This window comes from Bombina bombina, chromosome 3, assembly GCF_027579735.1.
Source record: "Bombina bombina isolate aBomBom1 chromosome 3, aBomBom1.pri, whole genome shotgun sequence".
Classification (NCBI taxonomy): Eukaryota; Metazoa; Chordata; class Amphibia; order Anura; family Bombinatoridae; genus Bombina; species Bombina bombina.
In genome coordinates, this window is record NC_069501.1 from 1073593730 (window position 1) to 1073610927 (window position 17198).

Genomic DNA, 17198 nt, shown 5'->3' on the forward strand with positions numbered 1-17198 from the left:
AATACGATACCAAATGATGCCTTCAATAAGCTTTTTCAGTGGACCTGAGCTCCTCACACATGCATCTGCATGCCTTGCTTCTCAAAACAACTGCGCATTAGTGGCGCGAAAATGAGGCTCTGCCTATGACTAGAAAAGGCCCCCAGTGAAAAAGGTGTCCAATACAGTGCCTGCCGTTTTTTTAACAAAATTCCCAAGATTAAAATAACTCTCCAAAGTTATAAACCATTAAATATGCTTATAAAGTAATCGTTTTGGCCCAGAAAAATGTCTACCAGTCTTTAAAGCCCTTGTGAAGCCCTTTTATTCTTATATTGAAAATTAAGAAAATGGCTTACCGGATCCCATAGGGAAAATGACAGCTTCCAGCATTACCAAGTCTTGTTAGAAATGTGTCATACCTCAAGCAGCCAAAGTCTGCTCACTGTTTCCCCCAACTGAACAGTCCTGTGTGGAAACAGCCATCGATTTTAGTAACGGTTGCTAAAATCATTTTCCTCTTACAAACAGAAATCTTCATCTCTTTTCTGTTTCAGAGTAAATAGTACATACCAGCACTATTTTAAAATAACAAACTCTTGATAGAAGAATAAAAACTACATTTAAACACCAAAAAACTCTGAGCCATCTCCGTGGAGATGTTGCCTGTGCAACGGCAAAGAGAATGACTGGGGAAGGCGGAGCCTAGGAGGGATCATGTGACCAGCTTTGCTGGGCTCTTTGCCATTTCCTGTTGGGGAAGAGAATATCCCACAAGTAAGGATGACGCCGTGGACCGGACACACCTATGTTGGAGAAACTAATATTTTATCACCTCTTTCACTTTACCCTTCATAGTACTTAGAGTAGGCAAAGAGAATGACTGGGGGGTGGAGCTAAGGGAGGAGCTATATAGACAGCTCTGCTGTGGTGCTCTTTGCCACTTCCTGTTAGCAGGAGGATAATGTCCCACAAGTAAAGGATGAATCCGTGGACTCGTCGTACCTTATAGAAAAAAATAAATATATATATATATATATATATATATATATATATACACACACACACACACATATATGTAAAAATATATATATATACACACACACACACACATATATATATATACACACACACACACATACATGGTATAATAGTACGTTTAGCAAGCGTAGAGATAGCACCATCCACCTTAGGAATGAAGTCCCACAATTCAGTTGAGAGTCCGGGATCGGGAACAACTTCTTAAAAGTAGACGAGGGGGAAAAGGAAGAACCAATTCTTTCCCATTTGTTCTTAATAATGTTCGCCATCTTAACCGGCACAGAAAAAGGTCAAAGGAACTTTCCTGTCTTCGTAAACTCGGTCTAACTTAGGTATAATAGGTTCTTCAGGCAGCGCGGCCTCTGGAACCTCTAACGTAGACAAAACCTCCTTTAATAAAAAATGCAAGTGCTCAATTTTTAATCTAAAGGACGGTCCATCTGCAGCAGGAGGCTTAGATGCTAAGGACTCTGACCCAGAAAGTTCACCCTCTGAAGCTACAGAGGTTAAAGGGACAGTCAACACTTACTTTAACATGTTTTTATATTGAAAATAACAAAACGGAGGTCCGCCTACACTATACCCCTCCTGCCTTGCCGCCTTGCTTCTGTCCTAATCAGCGGCGCTAACTACTCTAATACCCGGTAAATATGGATGCCGGACTCCCCCCACCATTACGTAGCTGCCTTCTTCTTCAACTGATAAGCAAATCAGAATCCAGTCCTCGGACTGAAATTGCACGCGCTTGCAATTTCTGTCCGATGCCTGGATTCTGATTTGCTTATCAGTTGAAGAAGAAGGCAGCTACGTAATGGTGGGGGGAGTCCGGCATCCATATTTACCGGGTATTAGAGTAGTTAGCGCCGCTGATTAGGACAGAAGCAAGGCGGCAAGGCAGGAGGGGTATAGTGTAGGCGGACCTCCGTTTTGTTATTTTCAATATAAAAACATGTTAAAGTAAGTGTTGACTGTCCCTTTAACTCATCATCGGATAACTGGGACATAATAGCTAAATCCAATAAATATTTAGATGACTCCGGGTCAGGAGAGCTACGTTTAACCTTTCTCTTGCGTTTGTTAGTGCGAGGTAATGCACTAAGGGCCGCAGACACCGCCATTTGTAACTGCGTGGCAAAGTCTGCAGGAAGAAGGCCCCCTCCGGATGGAGGATTAGATGCTACGGGGAACTGCATGTGGAGTGGATAATGTAGCAAGGGTAGTAATCTCACGGGACGCCGGTGTTAAGGCATGTGGAACATAATTGAGTGGACAGGAAAACCATGGCCTCCTCACAATATAAACAGGTATGATTTTGTACAGAAGGAGTACCTTCTAATATGTCAGTCCTCCATAGCTCAGGTTATACCTACAGGAGGACACAAATTAAAACGTTTTTATTATAGAAAACTGCACCTTTATACTCCCAATGGCTAGGGCACTCACCACCACCTAGACCCAGACAGTTAACAGAGGAAACGCTCGCCTCAGGTTCAAGTCTCAGCTGGAATGGAGGAAATTAACATAGCAAGTACAGCAAGTAATAGTAGCTGTGCAACACTTTCAAAAACAAAAGTGAAACCTGTTTGTTCCAGCCAAAAACATACAGTCTATCAGCCCAGGAAAAAAAAAATCACACAAAGCAGCATGTAAATAATTAATACACTGATTAATTAACCCTAACTGTTCAATAAACCCCCTTCACAGGATATTAACCCTTGATCCTATCAAGGTATAAAGGAGTCACACTGTGACCCTGTTATAGCGTTTTATGTGTAAAAATTGAAACAATCTTACCTCCAGGATCCATGCTGTGGAACAGAATAACTCATCAAGTGTGACAGTCTTATAGCAGCGCTCCTGACATGGACTTGAGTGAGAGAAAGCAGGCAGTGAAACTCATCAACACTGATTGCTTAGGAGCTGTTAGCAGTAGTCTGGATGGTTTAGCAGAAAAACTTTCCCTGCATCTCCAGAATAACTTTTATCAATACTCCAGTCCTATCTCGAAGGGCAGATACCCTTTTTCAGGAATCTTCCGACACTTCTCTGCCACCTCCTAACGTGACGAAAGGCAAAGAATGACTGGGGTAATGAGGAAGTGGGAGGGATATTTAAGCCTTTGGCTGGGGTGTTTTTGCCTCCTCCTGGTGGCCAGGTGTTGTATTTCCCAACAGTAAGGAATGAAGCCGTGGACTCTCCCTATCTTAGGAAGGAAACCAGTGCTCTATCTGAATAATACAAGTTTAATTTTGACTTTCCTATCCCTTTAAGCACAAATCACTTAAGATAATTTGGAAAGAGGTCTTTTTTGTTAACACATATCACATGTGCCTGTAGTGTACAGCATCTCTAAGTAATATTATAAAATGGAAAACTGCAAAAAATAATTACGTGTTCTAACAGAGCAGAGAACAAAGAATCTTTGTTAACAACCCTCTCCAACCTTCAAGACAGTTTGTATTTGTAAGATTAATTGAAATTTAACAGCTCAACATGGAGAGTCCACGACATCATTCCAATTACTAGTGGGATATTCTCTCCTGGCCAGCAGGAGGAGACAAAGAGCAACCCAGCAGAGCTGTTAAGTTTCACTTCCCTTACCCATAACCCCCAGCCATTCGGCCGAAGGGAAATGGAAAAAGAAAATAACACAAAGGTGTAGAGGTGGCTGAGGTTTAACAAAAAAAATTACTGTCTTAATTAAGGGTGGGGTTGTGGACTCTCCGGAAAGAAAGAAATTTATCAGGTAAGCATACATTTTATTTTCTTTCCTAAGACATGGAGAGTCCACAACATCATTCCAATAACTAGTGGGAACCAATACCCAAGCTAGAGGACACGGAATGAACTCAGAGGGAGAACAAGACAGGCAGACCAAAACAGAATTTACCACTGCTTGAAGAACCTTTCTCCCAAAAGAGGCCTCAGCCAAGGCAAAAGTATCACATTTGTAAAATTTAGAAAAAGTATGCAGAGGACCATGTAGAAGCCTTGCAAATCTGTTCCACAGAAGCTTAATTTTTAAAAGCACAAGATGAGGAGACAGCCCTAGTAGAATGAGCCGTAATTCTCTCAAGAGGCTGCAGTCCAGCACTCATAAGCAAAACAAAATCATACTTCACAACCAGAGGGAAAGAGAAGTAGAAGAGGTCTTCTGACCTTTCCGCTTTCCAGCGAAACAAACAAAAAAGGGCAGAAGATTGTCGAAAATCTTTAGTAGCCTGTAGGTAAAATTTTAGAGCATCCACAACATCTAAGTTATGCAAAAGCGTTCCTTATGAGAAGAAGGATTAGGACAAAGAGAAGGAACAACAATTTCCTGATAAATGTTTCAATCCGAAACCACTTTAGGGAGAAATCCCAACTTAGTACGAAGGACTGCCTTATCCGCATGAAAAATAAGGAAAGGCTAATCACACTGCAGTGCCGAGAGTTCAGAAACTCTGCGAGCAGAGGAAATAGCAATAATAAACAAAACTTTCCTAGATAACATAATATCTACAGAATGCATTGGCTCAAACAGAGCCGGCTGCAAAACTTTAAGCGCAAGGTTCAAACTCCAAGTAGGAGTAACAGGTTTAAACACAGGCCTAATTCTGACCAGGGCCTGACAAAAGGATTGAATATCTGGCACATCCGCCAGACGTTTGTGTAAAAGAATAGACGGTGCAGAGAACTGACTGACAAACCCTTCTCCAGACCTTCAGGGGAGAAAAGACAAAAGTCCAGGAATCCCAAACCTACTCCAAGAGAAGCCCTTCGATTCACACCAATATAGGTATCTGCGTTATACATTATGGTAAATTTTATGAGTAACTGGTTTGCGAGCCTGAAGCATAGTATTAATGACTGACTCAGAAAATACACGCTTAGCCAAAACTAAGCGTTCAATCTCCATGCAGTCAGCTTCAAAGAGAAAGATTTGGATTGAGAAAAGGACCCTGAGTTAGAAGGTCCTTCCTCAGAGGTAACCTCCAAGGTGGAAGAATAGACAACTTCACCAGGTCTGCAAACCAGATCCTGCGAGGCCATGCAGGAGCTATTAGAATTACAGACGCTCTCTCCTGTTTGATACAAGCAATGACTTGTAGAAAGAGAACAAAAGGAAGAAACAGGAACGCTAGACCAAAATCCAAAGGAACCGCCAAAACATCTATCAGGGCAGCCTGAGGATCTCTTGACCTTGAACCGTACCTTGGAAGCTTGGCGTTCTGACGAGACGCCATCAGATCCAAATCCGACACCCCCACTTGAGGGTTAACCTGGAGAACACCTCTGGGTGGAGAGACCACTCCCTGGGTTGAAAGGACTGTCTGCTCAGAATATCCGCCTCACAATTGTCCACTCCTGGAATATGGATGGCAGATAGACAATCGTGAGCTTCTGCCCAATGAATAATGAGAGTCACCCTCCTTCATAGCCAAGGAACTCCGAGTTCCTCCTTGGTGGTTAATGTAAGCCACTGAGGTGATGATGTCCAACTGGAATCTGATAAACCGGGCTAAAAAGACAACTGAGGCCAAGCCATCAAGGCATTGAAGATTGCTCTCAACTCCAAGATGTTTATGGGGAGAGAAGACTCCTTCCGAGTCCACAGTCCCTGAGCTTTTAGACTAGTCCCAGACTGCTCCCCAGCCTAGCAGGCTGGTGTCCGTGATCACTAACACCCAGGAGGGTCTCCAGAAGCATGTGCCCTGAGACAGATGATCCTGAGAAATCCCACACAAGAGAGTTTCTTGCTAAAGGATCCAGATCTATCTTCTGAGATAGATCTGAATTGTCTGTGTTCCATTGTCTAAGCATGCATAATTGTAGAGCTCTCAGATGGAAATCGAGCAAAAGGAATATGTCCATGGAAGCGACCATCAGACCAATTACCTTCATGCATTGAGCCACTGATGGATGAACAGTAGACTGGAGAGAGAGGCAAGAAGTGAGAAGTTTGTATTTTGTGACCTTAGTCAGAAAAATCTTCATAGATAGGGAATCTATGATGGTCCCAAAGAAACACAGTTGGAACAAGGGAACTCTTGTCTAGATTCACTTTCCATCCGTGGGAACGTAGAAAGGACAACAGGATCTCTGTACAAGAGTTTGCTAGTTGAATAGATGACACCTGAACCAAAATGCCGTCCAGGTAAGGAGCCACCGCAATTCTCTGAGACCTGACGACTGCCAAGAGCGCCCCCCAGAACCTTTGTGAGAAGTCTGGGAGCTGTGGCAAGGCCAAACGGAAGAGAAACAAACTGAAAGTGCTTGTCTAGAAAAGCGAATCTCAAGAACTGGTGATGATCCCTATGAATGGGAACATGAAGATACGCGTCCTTCTGGTCTATGGTTGTCATGAACTGACCCTCTTGGACCAAAGGAAGAATGGACTGAATGGATTCCATTTTGAAGGACGGTACCCTGAGAAGTTTGTTGAGACATTTTAGGTCTACAATGGGTCAAAAAGTTCCCTCTTTTTTGGTAACCACAAACAGATTTGAATAGAACCCTAGACCCTGTTCCCTTACCGGGACTGTAGCAATCACTTCCAGGGAAGAAAGATCCTGAACGCAGCTTAAGAATGGTTCTCTTTTTACTTGATCTGCAGATAATCTTGAGAGGAGAAATCTGCCCCTGGGAGGACAAGTCTTGAATTCTATTTTGTAACCCTGAAATATTATGATCTTTGAAATTATGAAAGGAACAAAAATTTGAATTTTGGCACCCCTTATGTCTATTCTTCTTGTCTTGTGGAAGAAAGGATCCCTTTCCACCTGTAATTTTTTGAAATTATCTCCGACAGACCAGGACCAAACAGGGTCTTGCCATTGAAAGGTAGTGACAGTAGCTTGGACTTTGAGGTAGCATCAGTTGACAAAGATTTTAACCAGGGCCCTGCGGGCTAGAACGGTGAAACCAGATATCTTGGCTACCAGTCTAATGACTTGCATGTCGGCATCAGAGATAAAGGAATTGGCCAGCTTGAGAGCCTTGATCCTATCTTGGATCACCTAACGAAGTCTCCTTTAAAATCAGCTTGGACAAAACATCACACCAATAAGATGCTGCACTTGTTACTGTAGCAATACAAACAGCAGGTTGCCATTGTAATTCCTGATGAACGTACATTTTCTTTAAATAAGCCTCCAGCTTTTTATCCAAGGGATCTTTAAAACAGCAGCTATCCTCTATAGGATTAGTGGTTCTCTTGGCCAGAGTAGAAATAGCTCCTTCCACCTTAGGCACAGTACACCACGAGTCCCGAATGGAGTCAGCAGGAAACCTTTTTAAAAATGGGAAAAGGAGAAAATGGTATCCATGGCTTAGCCCATTCCTGTGATAGGATCTCTCCCACACGGTATGGAACAGGAAATACTTCCACGGAAGAAGGATCATCATAGTATTTATTAAGCTTACTAGATTTTTTTAGGGTTGACAGCTACCGAAGAGTCGGAGTCGTCCAAAGTAGCCAGTACCTCCTTTAGAAGTACACAAAGGTGTTTAAGCTTAAATCTTAAGTTTACTTCTTCAGAATCAGTCAAAGGATTTATACTGTCAGAATCTGAGATCTCTTCCACAGAAGCTACCGAGGTATCCTGATCATCCGACTTATGGGGGAGGTCAACCATTGCAGAAGAAGATGGAACAGACACCTTACAATCAGAAATATGCTTCGATTTCCTCTTGCGCCTCCCTCTCATGGGAAAGGCAGATAAAGCCGCAGATACTGCAGAAGATATATGTGCAGCAAAATCTATTGTCAAATGCACGCCTCCAGGAGGCTGAGAGGAACCGCAGGGCACTGTATGTGATGCCATTGAGGCTTGGAACGTTTGAGGAGAAAGTTGTGGCATATCCTGAACAGCATTATCCTGAGAGACAGGCTCAGAAGGCAGTCATTTATCTTTAATCTTAAGCGTTCTAGATAAACATGAGGAACAAAATTGCATAGGCAAAAAATTGGGTCTCAAGACACAGTAAACATTTATCAAGAGAAAACAGAATTTATGCTTACCTGATAAATTACTTTCTCCAACGGTGTGTCCGGTCCACGGCATCATCCTTACTTGTGGGATATTCTCTTCCCCAACAGGAAATGGCAAAGAGTCCCAGCAAAGCTGGTCACATGATCCCTCCTAGGCTCCGCCCACCCCAGTCATTCGACCGACGGACAGGAGGAAATATATATAGGAGAAACCATATGATACCGTGGTGACTGTAGTTAGAGAAAATAATTCATCAGACCTGATTAAAAAACAAGGGTGGGCCGTGGACCGGACACACCGTTGGAGAAAGTAATTTATCAGGTAAGCATAAATTCTGTTTTCTCCAACATTGGTGTGTCAGGTCCACGGCGTCATCCTTACTTGTGGGAACCAATACCAAAGCTTTAGGACACGGATGAAGGGAGGGAGCAAATCAGGTCACCTAAATGGAAGGCACCACGGCTTGCAAAACCTTTCTCCCAAAAATAGCCTCCGAAGAAGCAAAAGTATCAAATTTGTAAAATTTAGCAAAAGTGTGCAGTGAAGACCAAGTCGCTGCCTTACATATCTGGTCAACAGAAGCCTCGTTCTTGAAGGCCCATGTGGAAGCCACAGCCCTAGTGGAGTGAGCTGTGATTCTTTCAGGAGGCTGCCGTCCGGCAGTCTCATAAGCCAATCGGATAATGCTTTTAAGCCAAAAGGAAAGAGAGGTAGAAGTCGCTTTTTGACCTCTCCTTTTACCAGAATAAACAACAAACAAGGAAGATGTTTGTCTGAAATCTTTAGTAGCCTCTAAATAGAATTTTAGAGCACGGACTACGTCCAAATTGTGTAACAAACGTTCCTTCTTTGAAACTGGATTCGGACACAAAGAAGGTACAACTATCTCCTGGTTAATATTTTTGTTGGAAACAACTTTCGGAAGAAAACCAGGCTTAGTACGCAAAACCACCTTATCTGCATGGAACACCAGATAGGGCGGAGAACACTGCAGAGCAGATAACTCAGAAACTCTTCTAGCAGAAGAAATTGCAACCAAAAACAAAACTTTCCAAGATAATAACTTAATATCTACGGAATGTAAGGGTTCAAACGGAACCCCTTGAAGAACTGAAAGAACTAGATTTAGACTCCAGGGAGGAGTCAAAGGTCTGTAAACAGGCTTGATCCTAACCAGAGCCTGAACAAATGCTTGAACATCTGGCACAGCTGCCAGTCTTTTGTGAAGTAAAACAGATAAAGCAGAGATCTGTCCCTTCAGAGAACTTGCAGATAATCCTTTCTCCAAACCTTCTTGTAGAAAGGATAGAATCTTAGGAATTTTTATCTTGTTCCATGGGAATCCTTTAGATTCACACCAACAGATATATTTTTTCCATATTTTATGGTAAATTTTTCTAGTTACAGGCTTTCTAGCCTGAATCAGTATCTATTACAGAATCTGAAAACCCACGCTTTGATAAAATCAAGCGTTCAATCTCCAAGCCGTCAGTTGGAGGGAAACCAGATTCGGATGTTCGAATGGACCCTGAACAAGAAGGTCCTGTCTCAAAGGTAACTTCCATGGTGGAGCCGATGACATATTCACCAGGTCTGCATACCAAGTCCTGCGTGGCCACGCAGGAGCTATCAAGATCACCGAGGCCCTCTCCTGATTGATCCTGGCTACCAGCCTGGGGATGAGAGGAAACGGTGGGAATACATAAGCTAGGTTGAAGGTCCAAGGTGCTACTAGTGCATCTACTAGGGTCGCCTTGGGATCCCTGGATCTGGACCCGTAGCAAGGAACCTTGAAGTTCTGACGAGACGCCATCAGATCCATGTCTGGAATGCCCCATAATTGAGTTATTTGGGCAAAGATTTCCGGATGGAGTTCCCACTCCCCCGGATGGAATGTCTGACGACTCAGAAAATCCGCTTCCCAATTTTCCACTCCTGGGATGTGGATCGCAGACAAGTGGCAGGAGTGATCCTCCGCCCATTGAATTATCTTGGTCACTTCTTTCATCGCCAGGGAAGTCCTTGTTCCCCCCTGATGATTGATATATGCAACGGTCGTCATGTTGTCTGACTGAAACCTTATGAATTTGGCCTTTGCTAGTTGAGGCCAAGCTCTGAGAGCATTGAATATCGCTCTCAGTTCCAGAATGTTTATCGGGAGAAGAGACTCTTCCCGAGACCATAGACCCTGAGCTTTCAGGGATTCCCAGACCGCGCCCCAGCCCACTAGGCTGGCGTCGGTCGTGACAATGACCCACTCTGGTCTGCGGAAGCTCATTCCCTGTGACAGATTGTCCAGGGTCAGCCACCAACGGAGTGAATCTCTGGTCTTTTGATCTACTTGAATCGTCGGAGACAAGTCTGTATAATCCCCATTCCACTGTCTGAGCATGCACAGTTGTAATGGTCTTAGATGAATTCGTGCAAAAGGAACTATGTCCATTGTTGCAACCATCAATCCTATTACTTCCATGCACTGCGCTATGGAAGGACGAGGAACAGAATGAAGCACTTGACAAGAGCTTAGAAGTTTTGATTTTCTGACCTCTGTCAGAAAAATCCTCATTTCTAAGGAATCTATTATTGTTCCCAAGAAGGGAACTCTTGTTGACGGGGACAGAGAACTTTTTTCTTTGTTCACCTTCCATCCGTGAGATCTGAGAAAGGCTAGGACGATGTCCGTATAAGCCTTTGCTTTTGACAGGGACGACGCTTGAATCAGGATGTCGTCCAAGTAAGGTACTACTGCAATGCCCCTTGGTCTTAGAACCGCTAGAAGGGACCCTAGTACCTTTGTGAAAATCCTTGGAGCAGTGGCTAATCCAAATGGAAGTGCCACAAACTGGTAATGCTTGTCCAGAAAAGTGATGATGTTCCTTGTGGATAGGAATATGTAGGTACGCATCCTTTAAATCCACGCTAGTCATAAATTGATTTTCCTGGATAGTAGGTAGGATCGTTCGAATAGTTTCCATTTTGAACGATGGTACCCTGAGAAATTTGTTTAGGATCTTTAGATCCAAAATTGGTCTGAATGTTCCCTCTTTTTTGGGAACTATGAACAGATTGGAATAAAATCCCATTCCTTGTTCTCTTATTGGAACTGGATGTATCACTCCCATCTTTAACAGGTCTTCTACACAATGTAAGAATGCCTGTCTCTTTATTTGGTTTGAAGATAATTGAGATCTGTGGAACCTTCCCCTTGGGGGTAGTTCCTTGAATTCCAGGAGATAACCTTGAGAAACTATTTCTAGCGCCCAAGGATCCTGAACATCTCTTGCCCAAGCCTGAGCAAAGAGAGAAAGTCTGCCCCCCACTAGATCCGGTCCCGGATCGGGGGCTATCCCTTCATGCTGTTTTGGTAGCAGTGGTAGGCTTCTTGGCCTGCTTACCCTTGTTCCAGCCTTGCATTGGTTTCCAGGCTGGTTTGGGTTGTGAAGTATTACCCTCTTGCTTAGAGGATACAGAATTAGAGACTGGTCCGTTTCTGCGAAAGGGACGAAAATTAGGCTTATTATTAGCCTTAAAAGACCTATCCTGTGGGAGGGCGTGGCCCTTTCCCCCAGTGATGTCTGAAATAATCTCTTTCAAATCAGGTCCAAATAATGTTTTACCTTTGAAAGGAATGTTAAGCAATTTTGTCTTGGAAGACACATCCGCTGACCAAGACTTTAGCCAAAGCACTCTGCGCGCCACGACAGCAAACCCTGAATTTTTCGCCGCTAATCTAGCTAATTGCAAAGCGGCATCTAAAACAAAAGAGTTAGCCAATTTAAGTGCTTGAACTCTGTCCATAACCTCCTCATACGAAGATTCTTTACTGAGCGATTTTTCTAGTTCCTCGAACCAGAAACACGCTGCCGTAGTGACAGGAACAATGCATGAAATTGGTTGTAGAAGGTAACCTTGCTGTACAAAAATCTTTTTAAGCAAACCCTCTAATTTCTTATCCATAGGATCTTTGAAAGCACAACTATCTTCGATAGGAATAGTAGTGCGTTTGTTTAGAGTAGAAACCGCCCCCTCGACCTTGGGGACTGTCTGCCATAAGTCCTTTCTGGGGTCGACTATAGGAAATAATTTCTTAAATATAGGGGGGGGAACAAAAGGTATGCCGGGCCTTTCCCACTCTTTATTTACTATGTCCGCCACCCGCTTGGGTATAGGAAAAGCGTCGGGGGGCACCGGAACCTCTAGGAACTTGTCCATCTTACATAATTTCTCTGGAATGACCAAATTGTCACAATCATCCAGAGTAGATAACACCTCCTTAAGCAGTGCGCGGAGATGTTCTAATTTAAATTTAAATGTCACAACATCAGGTTCAGCTTGATGAGAAATTTTTCCTGAATCTGAAATTTCTCCATCAGACAAAACCTCCCTCATGGCCCCTTAAGATTGGTGTGAGGGTATGTCAGAACAGTTATCATCAGCGTCCTCTTGCTCTTCAGTGTTTAAAACAGAGCAATCGCGCTTTCTCTGATAAGTAGGCATTTTGGATAAAAGATTTGCTATGGAGTTATCCATTACAGCCGTTAATTGTTGCATGGTAATAAGTATTGGCGCACTAGATGTACTAGGGGCCTCCTGTGTGGGCATAACTGGTGTAGACACAGTAGGGGATGATGTAGTATCATGTTTACTCCCCTCATTTGAGGAATCATCTTGGGCAATATCATTATCTGTTGCATTACTGTCCTTACTTTGTTTGGACACTATGGCACAATTATCACATAAATTTAAATGGGGAGACACATTGGCTTTCATACATATAGAACATAGCTTATCTGATGGTACAGACATGTTAAACAGACTTAAACTTGTCAACAAAGCACAAAAAACGTTTTAAAATAAAACCGTTACTGTCACTTTAAATTTCAAACTGAAAACACTTTATTACTGAATATGTGAAAAAGTATGAAGGAATTGTTCAAAATTCACAAAAATTTCACCACAGTGTCTTAAAGCATTAAAAGTATTGCACACCAAATTTCAGAGCTTTAACCCTTAAATTAACGGAACCGGAGCCGTTTTTACATTTAACCCCTATACAGTCCCAGAATGAGGCTCTGTCTATAACTAGAAAGGCCCCCATCTGAAAAAGGTGTCCAACACAGTGCCTGCCGTTTTTCTAAACGTTCCCCAAGATTATAATACCAATAATTAGTTAGAATCTGCATAATATGCCTAGTAAAGCAATTGTTTTAGCCCAGAAAAATGTCTACCAGTTTTTAAGCCCTTTTTGAAGCCCTTTATTCTTTTATGTTTAACTAAGAAAATGGCTTACCGGTCCCCATGAGGGGAAATGACAGCCTTCCAGCATTACATGGTCTTGTTAGAAATATGGCTAGTCATACCTTAAGCAGAAAAGACTGCTAACTGTTTCCCCCAACTGAAGTTACTTCATCTCAACAGTCCTGTGTGGAAACAGCAATCGATTTTAGTTACTGTCTGCTAAAATCATCTTCCTCTTACAAACAGAAATCTTCATCCTTTTCTGTTTCAGAGTAAATAGTACATACCAGCACTATTTTAAAATAACAAACACTTGATAGAAGAATAAAACTACATTTAAACACCAAAAAACTCTTAACCATCTCCGTGGAGATGTTGCCTGTGCAACGGCAAAAAGAATGACTGGGGTGGGCGGAGCCTAGGAGGGATCATGTGACCAGCTTTGGTGGGACTCTTTGCCATTTCCTGTTGGGGAAGAGAATATCCCACAAGGATGACGCCGTGGACCGGACACACCAATGTTGGAGAAACAGACTCCTGTTCAGAGTCCATAGCTTGAATTAAACCCCAAAAATAAAGGAATAAAAAATAACTTAAGAATGACTACTCTCACTTTAAGAAGGAAAAAAAATGATTCAGAGCGCAAAAACGCTAAGAGTAAAATTAAGAGAAAAAGTATGTGCCTCTACACCTCAATCAGCCCGAGGTGCCCTACCTGAACCTTCAAAGATATCCCAATATGCGACAAACTCCCCTGCAGATTGGTCAAACAAGCCGTTACAGAATAGAGCTCACATAAGAATGACCCGGCTCTGCTCAGTATCTCAAACGGAAGAGCGGGCAGTCACATGACCGGCAGAAAAAAAACCTGTGCAGTAGAGTAAAAAGCGTGCGTCTCCAATAAGCCCTCAAATAAAACAGAATGAAAACAAATGTTACAAAACATCCGAAATCCCCAAACATAAAATCAATACCTGAGAACGTTTCTTAGACTGCTTCCAGCTAATAAACATTTTTTGAGCCCCAGAGTTACCGTCCCAAAAACAGTAAGGGAAGTTATTAACCCCATAGACTCCACACATACATAAGTGCCTCACACTGCCCAAAAGTAAATCCTACATAAAGGATTAAATATGTCCCAAAAGAATAATGCAGACATAATTTTCCCAAGTGCAAGTCTCCCATACCTATTAGACAAAAGCACTTACCTGCAAATCCAGCTGTCGGGCAGGAAGACAGCTCACAAGGCGTGAAAGGACACATACTCCTATCAGAGACCTGTAGAAAAAGAAAGAACAGAGTAACTAACTCTGGCTTTCTATAACTAGGGTAGCAATTATGTCGGAAAACAAAGCAAGGACAACCTCACCACTTTCTAACTGCTTAAAAGCCACCACTGCTCTTACTAAAGAGATTGACGTGGACACAGCTAAACCCCAATCCTTGCTTGCAAAGAAAAGTACCCATAAAAGGAATAAATATCTTCAGACACCAACTTTGCACATCCTCCACTGACAGAGGCAAACATAATGACTGGGGGTTATGGGTAAGGGAAGTGGCACTTAACAGCTATGAAGGGGGGGGGGGGTTCTTTGCCTCCTCCTGCTGGCCAGGAGAGAATATCCCACTAGTAATTGGAATTAAGTCGTGGACTCTCCATGTCCTAGGAAAGAAAATAACTTTACAGTTGAGTTCTATTATCAAATATGCTTCATTCTCTTGATATCCTTTGCAGAATGAATAGCAATGTAATAATGGGAGCTAGCTGAGCACATAGAGAGGCAGTGCCAAAAAGGAAGTGTAAGCAGTAAATCATAATTAAACATCTGTAATTGTGTAGGTTTATATTATAGCACATTTTTTTAACTGATACCCACTGCAAAATTAGTTTCTTTAATAATCCTAAGTAGCACTCCAAAAAATCCTGTACGGCTGCTACTATTTTTCTCTCATTCAAATGATTGTAAGGGATTATTTATTGTAAGGTTTTTAGCCCCTTAAATGACATTCATCAATAAAAGGCCAACAAGCAGCCTTGGAAAAATATGAAGTCTTCATATTTTTCCAAGGCTGCTTGTTTGCCTTTACTAAAGACCAGCCCTATTTCTGTCGAGTCCGTAGAATGAACATGTCCCATGTTTCTCAAGGGGATTACTGGGATACTCCTTACCCAATATTTTTTTATATTAGTTTATAAAATATGGCTTTATTTTAAATTACAAAATCACCCTACTACTACATTTCAATCATGACTCCCATTCACAATGTGATTATTATCCAGTGTGATCTAGAGAAGACACTCAGTGTGACTTGACCAGACATTAGAAAGCATTCAAAGGATGGCTACTAAATGGTACGTGATCTAGGAAATAAAACATAAAAGAAGAAAAAAAGAAAAACAGAGGTGACACAGCACCAGCAGCACCAACCCCTTAAATTATAGCTGGCCAGTACCAGCTTCTGTGCCCCACCAGGAAATCTCCAGGTAGGTCAATCTCACCTTAAAGGCAAAGTCAAGCATTGCACTCCATAAAAAAAAAATGGCACCCAGAGAGTTGGTGAAACCAGACCTCATCCTAGGTAGCATGACACAAAATACAGTGTGTTGTCCTGGTGCCAGAGATCTTATAGAGAACTTTAAACCTGTTGTCCAAAAAGATAGAAGACCAGCTCTGGGGTCTTGGCAATAAATAATAACAGGTGACCACAACATACATGAATGTCAGCCTTTTCCCCTTATACATCCTGTGCATTATCATTTTAGCTTCTTGACTAACATTTCCTCTTAGTATCTTGTTGTGGCATCCTGACAGTTTACTACCTGCAAACACTTCTCAAGGAGTTACTGAGGCAGACCTGAATTAAAGGGATATAAAACCCATACATTTGTTTTTTCATGATTCCAATAGAGCATGAGATATTAAATAACTTTCCAATTTACTTCTATTAACAATTTTTCGTCTCTCTTGGCATCTATTGTTGAAAAGCAGGAATGTATTTTTAGGAGCCAGCCCATTTCTGGAGCACTATATGGCAGCGGTTTTGCTAGAATGTTATCCATTTGCAAGAGCACTAGACTGCAGCACCATTTCCTGCCATGCAGTGCTCCAGATGTCTTCCTAGATAGCTCTTCACAGAATATCACGGAAACAAAGCAAATTTGACAATAGAAGTAAAATTAGAAACTTTATTTAAAAATGGTATGTTCTGTCTAAATCACACAAGGGTTTCATATCCCTTTAATTAAATGTATGATGTTCTCAACAATAATCATTTCCTGATCTCAAAGATCCTTTAGATATGGACACCACTGAAAAAGAAAACAACTATAATTAAGTATAAACCTGTTACAGTAATGAAACAAAGAAAAATATACATACAAAATGTTTCAGTGTTTAGTAATTGGCACAATTCATTTTCAGTATCTTTAGAATTATATGTCACTTTAAATAAAAGACTACAATGATAAAAATGCTAGATCTGACTGATTATTATTATTAAAGGGACACTGAACCCTAATTTTTTCTTTCATGATTCAGATAGAGCATGCAATTTTAAGCAACTTTCTAATATACTCCTATTATCAAATTTTCTTCGTTCTCTTGCTATCTTTATTTGAAAAAGAAGGCATCTAAGCTAAGGAGCCAGCCAATTGTTGGTTCAGCACCTTGGGCAGCATTTGTTTATTGGTGCTGTCCAATCAGCAATGACAACCCAAGTTGTTTACCAAAAATGGGCCGGCATCTAAACTTGAATTTTAAATAAAGATACCAAGAGAATGAAGACAATTTGATAGTAGGAGAAAATTAGAAAGTTGCTTAAAACTGCATGTCCCTTTAAAAAAAATAATTCAATAAACATTTTTCTGTCAGTGTACATCTTCCTCTTACAGCAACAGACTAGCAAATTCCTAGCTATACCCAGCCCCAAAGGCAAAGCGTGTTATTCCACATTTCCTCTTTTGTA

General features: G+C 41.8%; 1 protein-coding gene across 2 annotated transcripts in view; it reads right to left on the reverse strand.

Annotated features, from left to right (window-relative positions):
• The window catches only part of CERS5 (ceramide synthase 5), a 251544-nt gene that overhangs the window by 63336 nt on the left and 171010 nt on the right, over positions 1-17198 (reverse strand). The window lies entirely within an intron of this gene.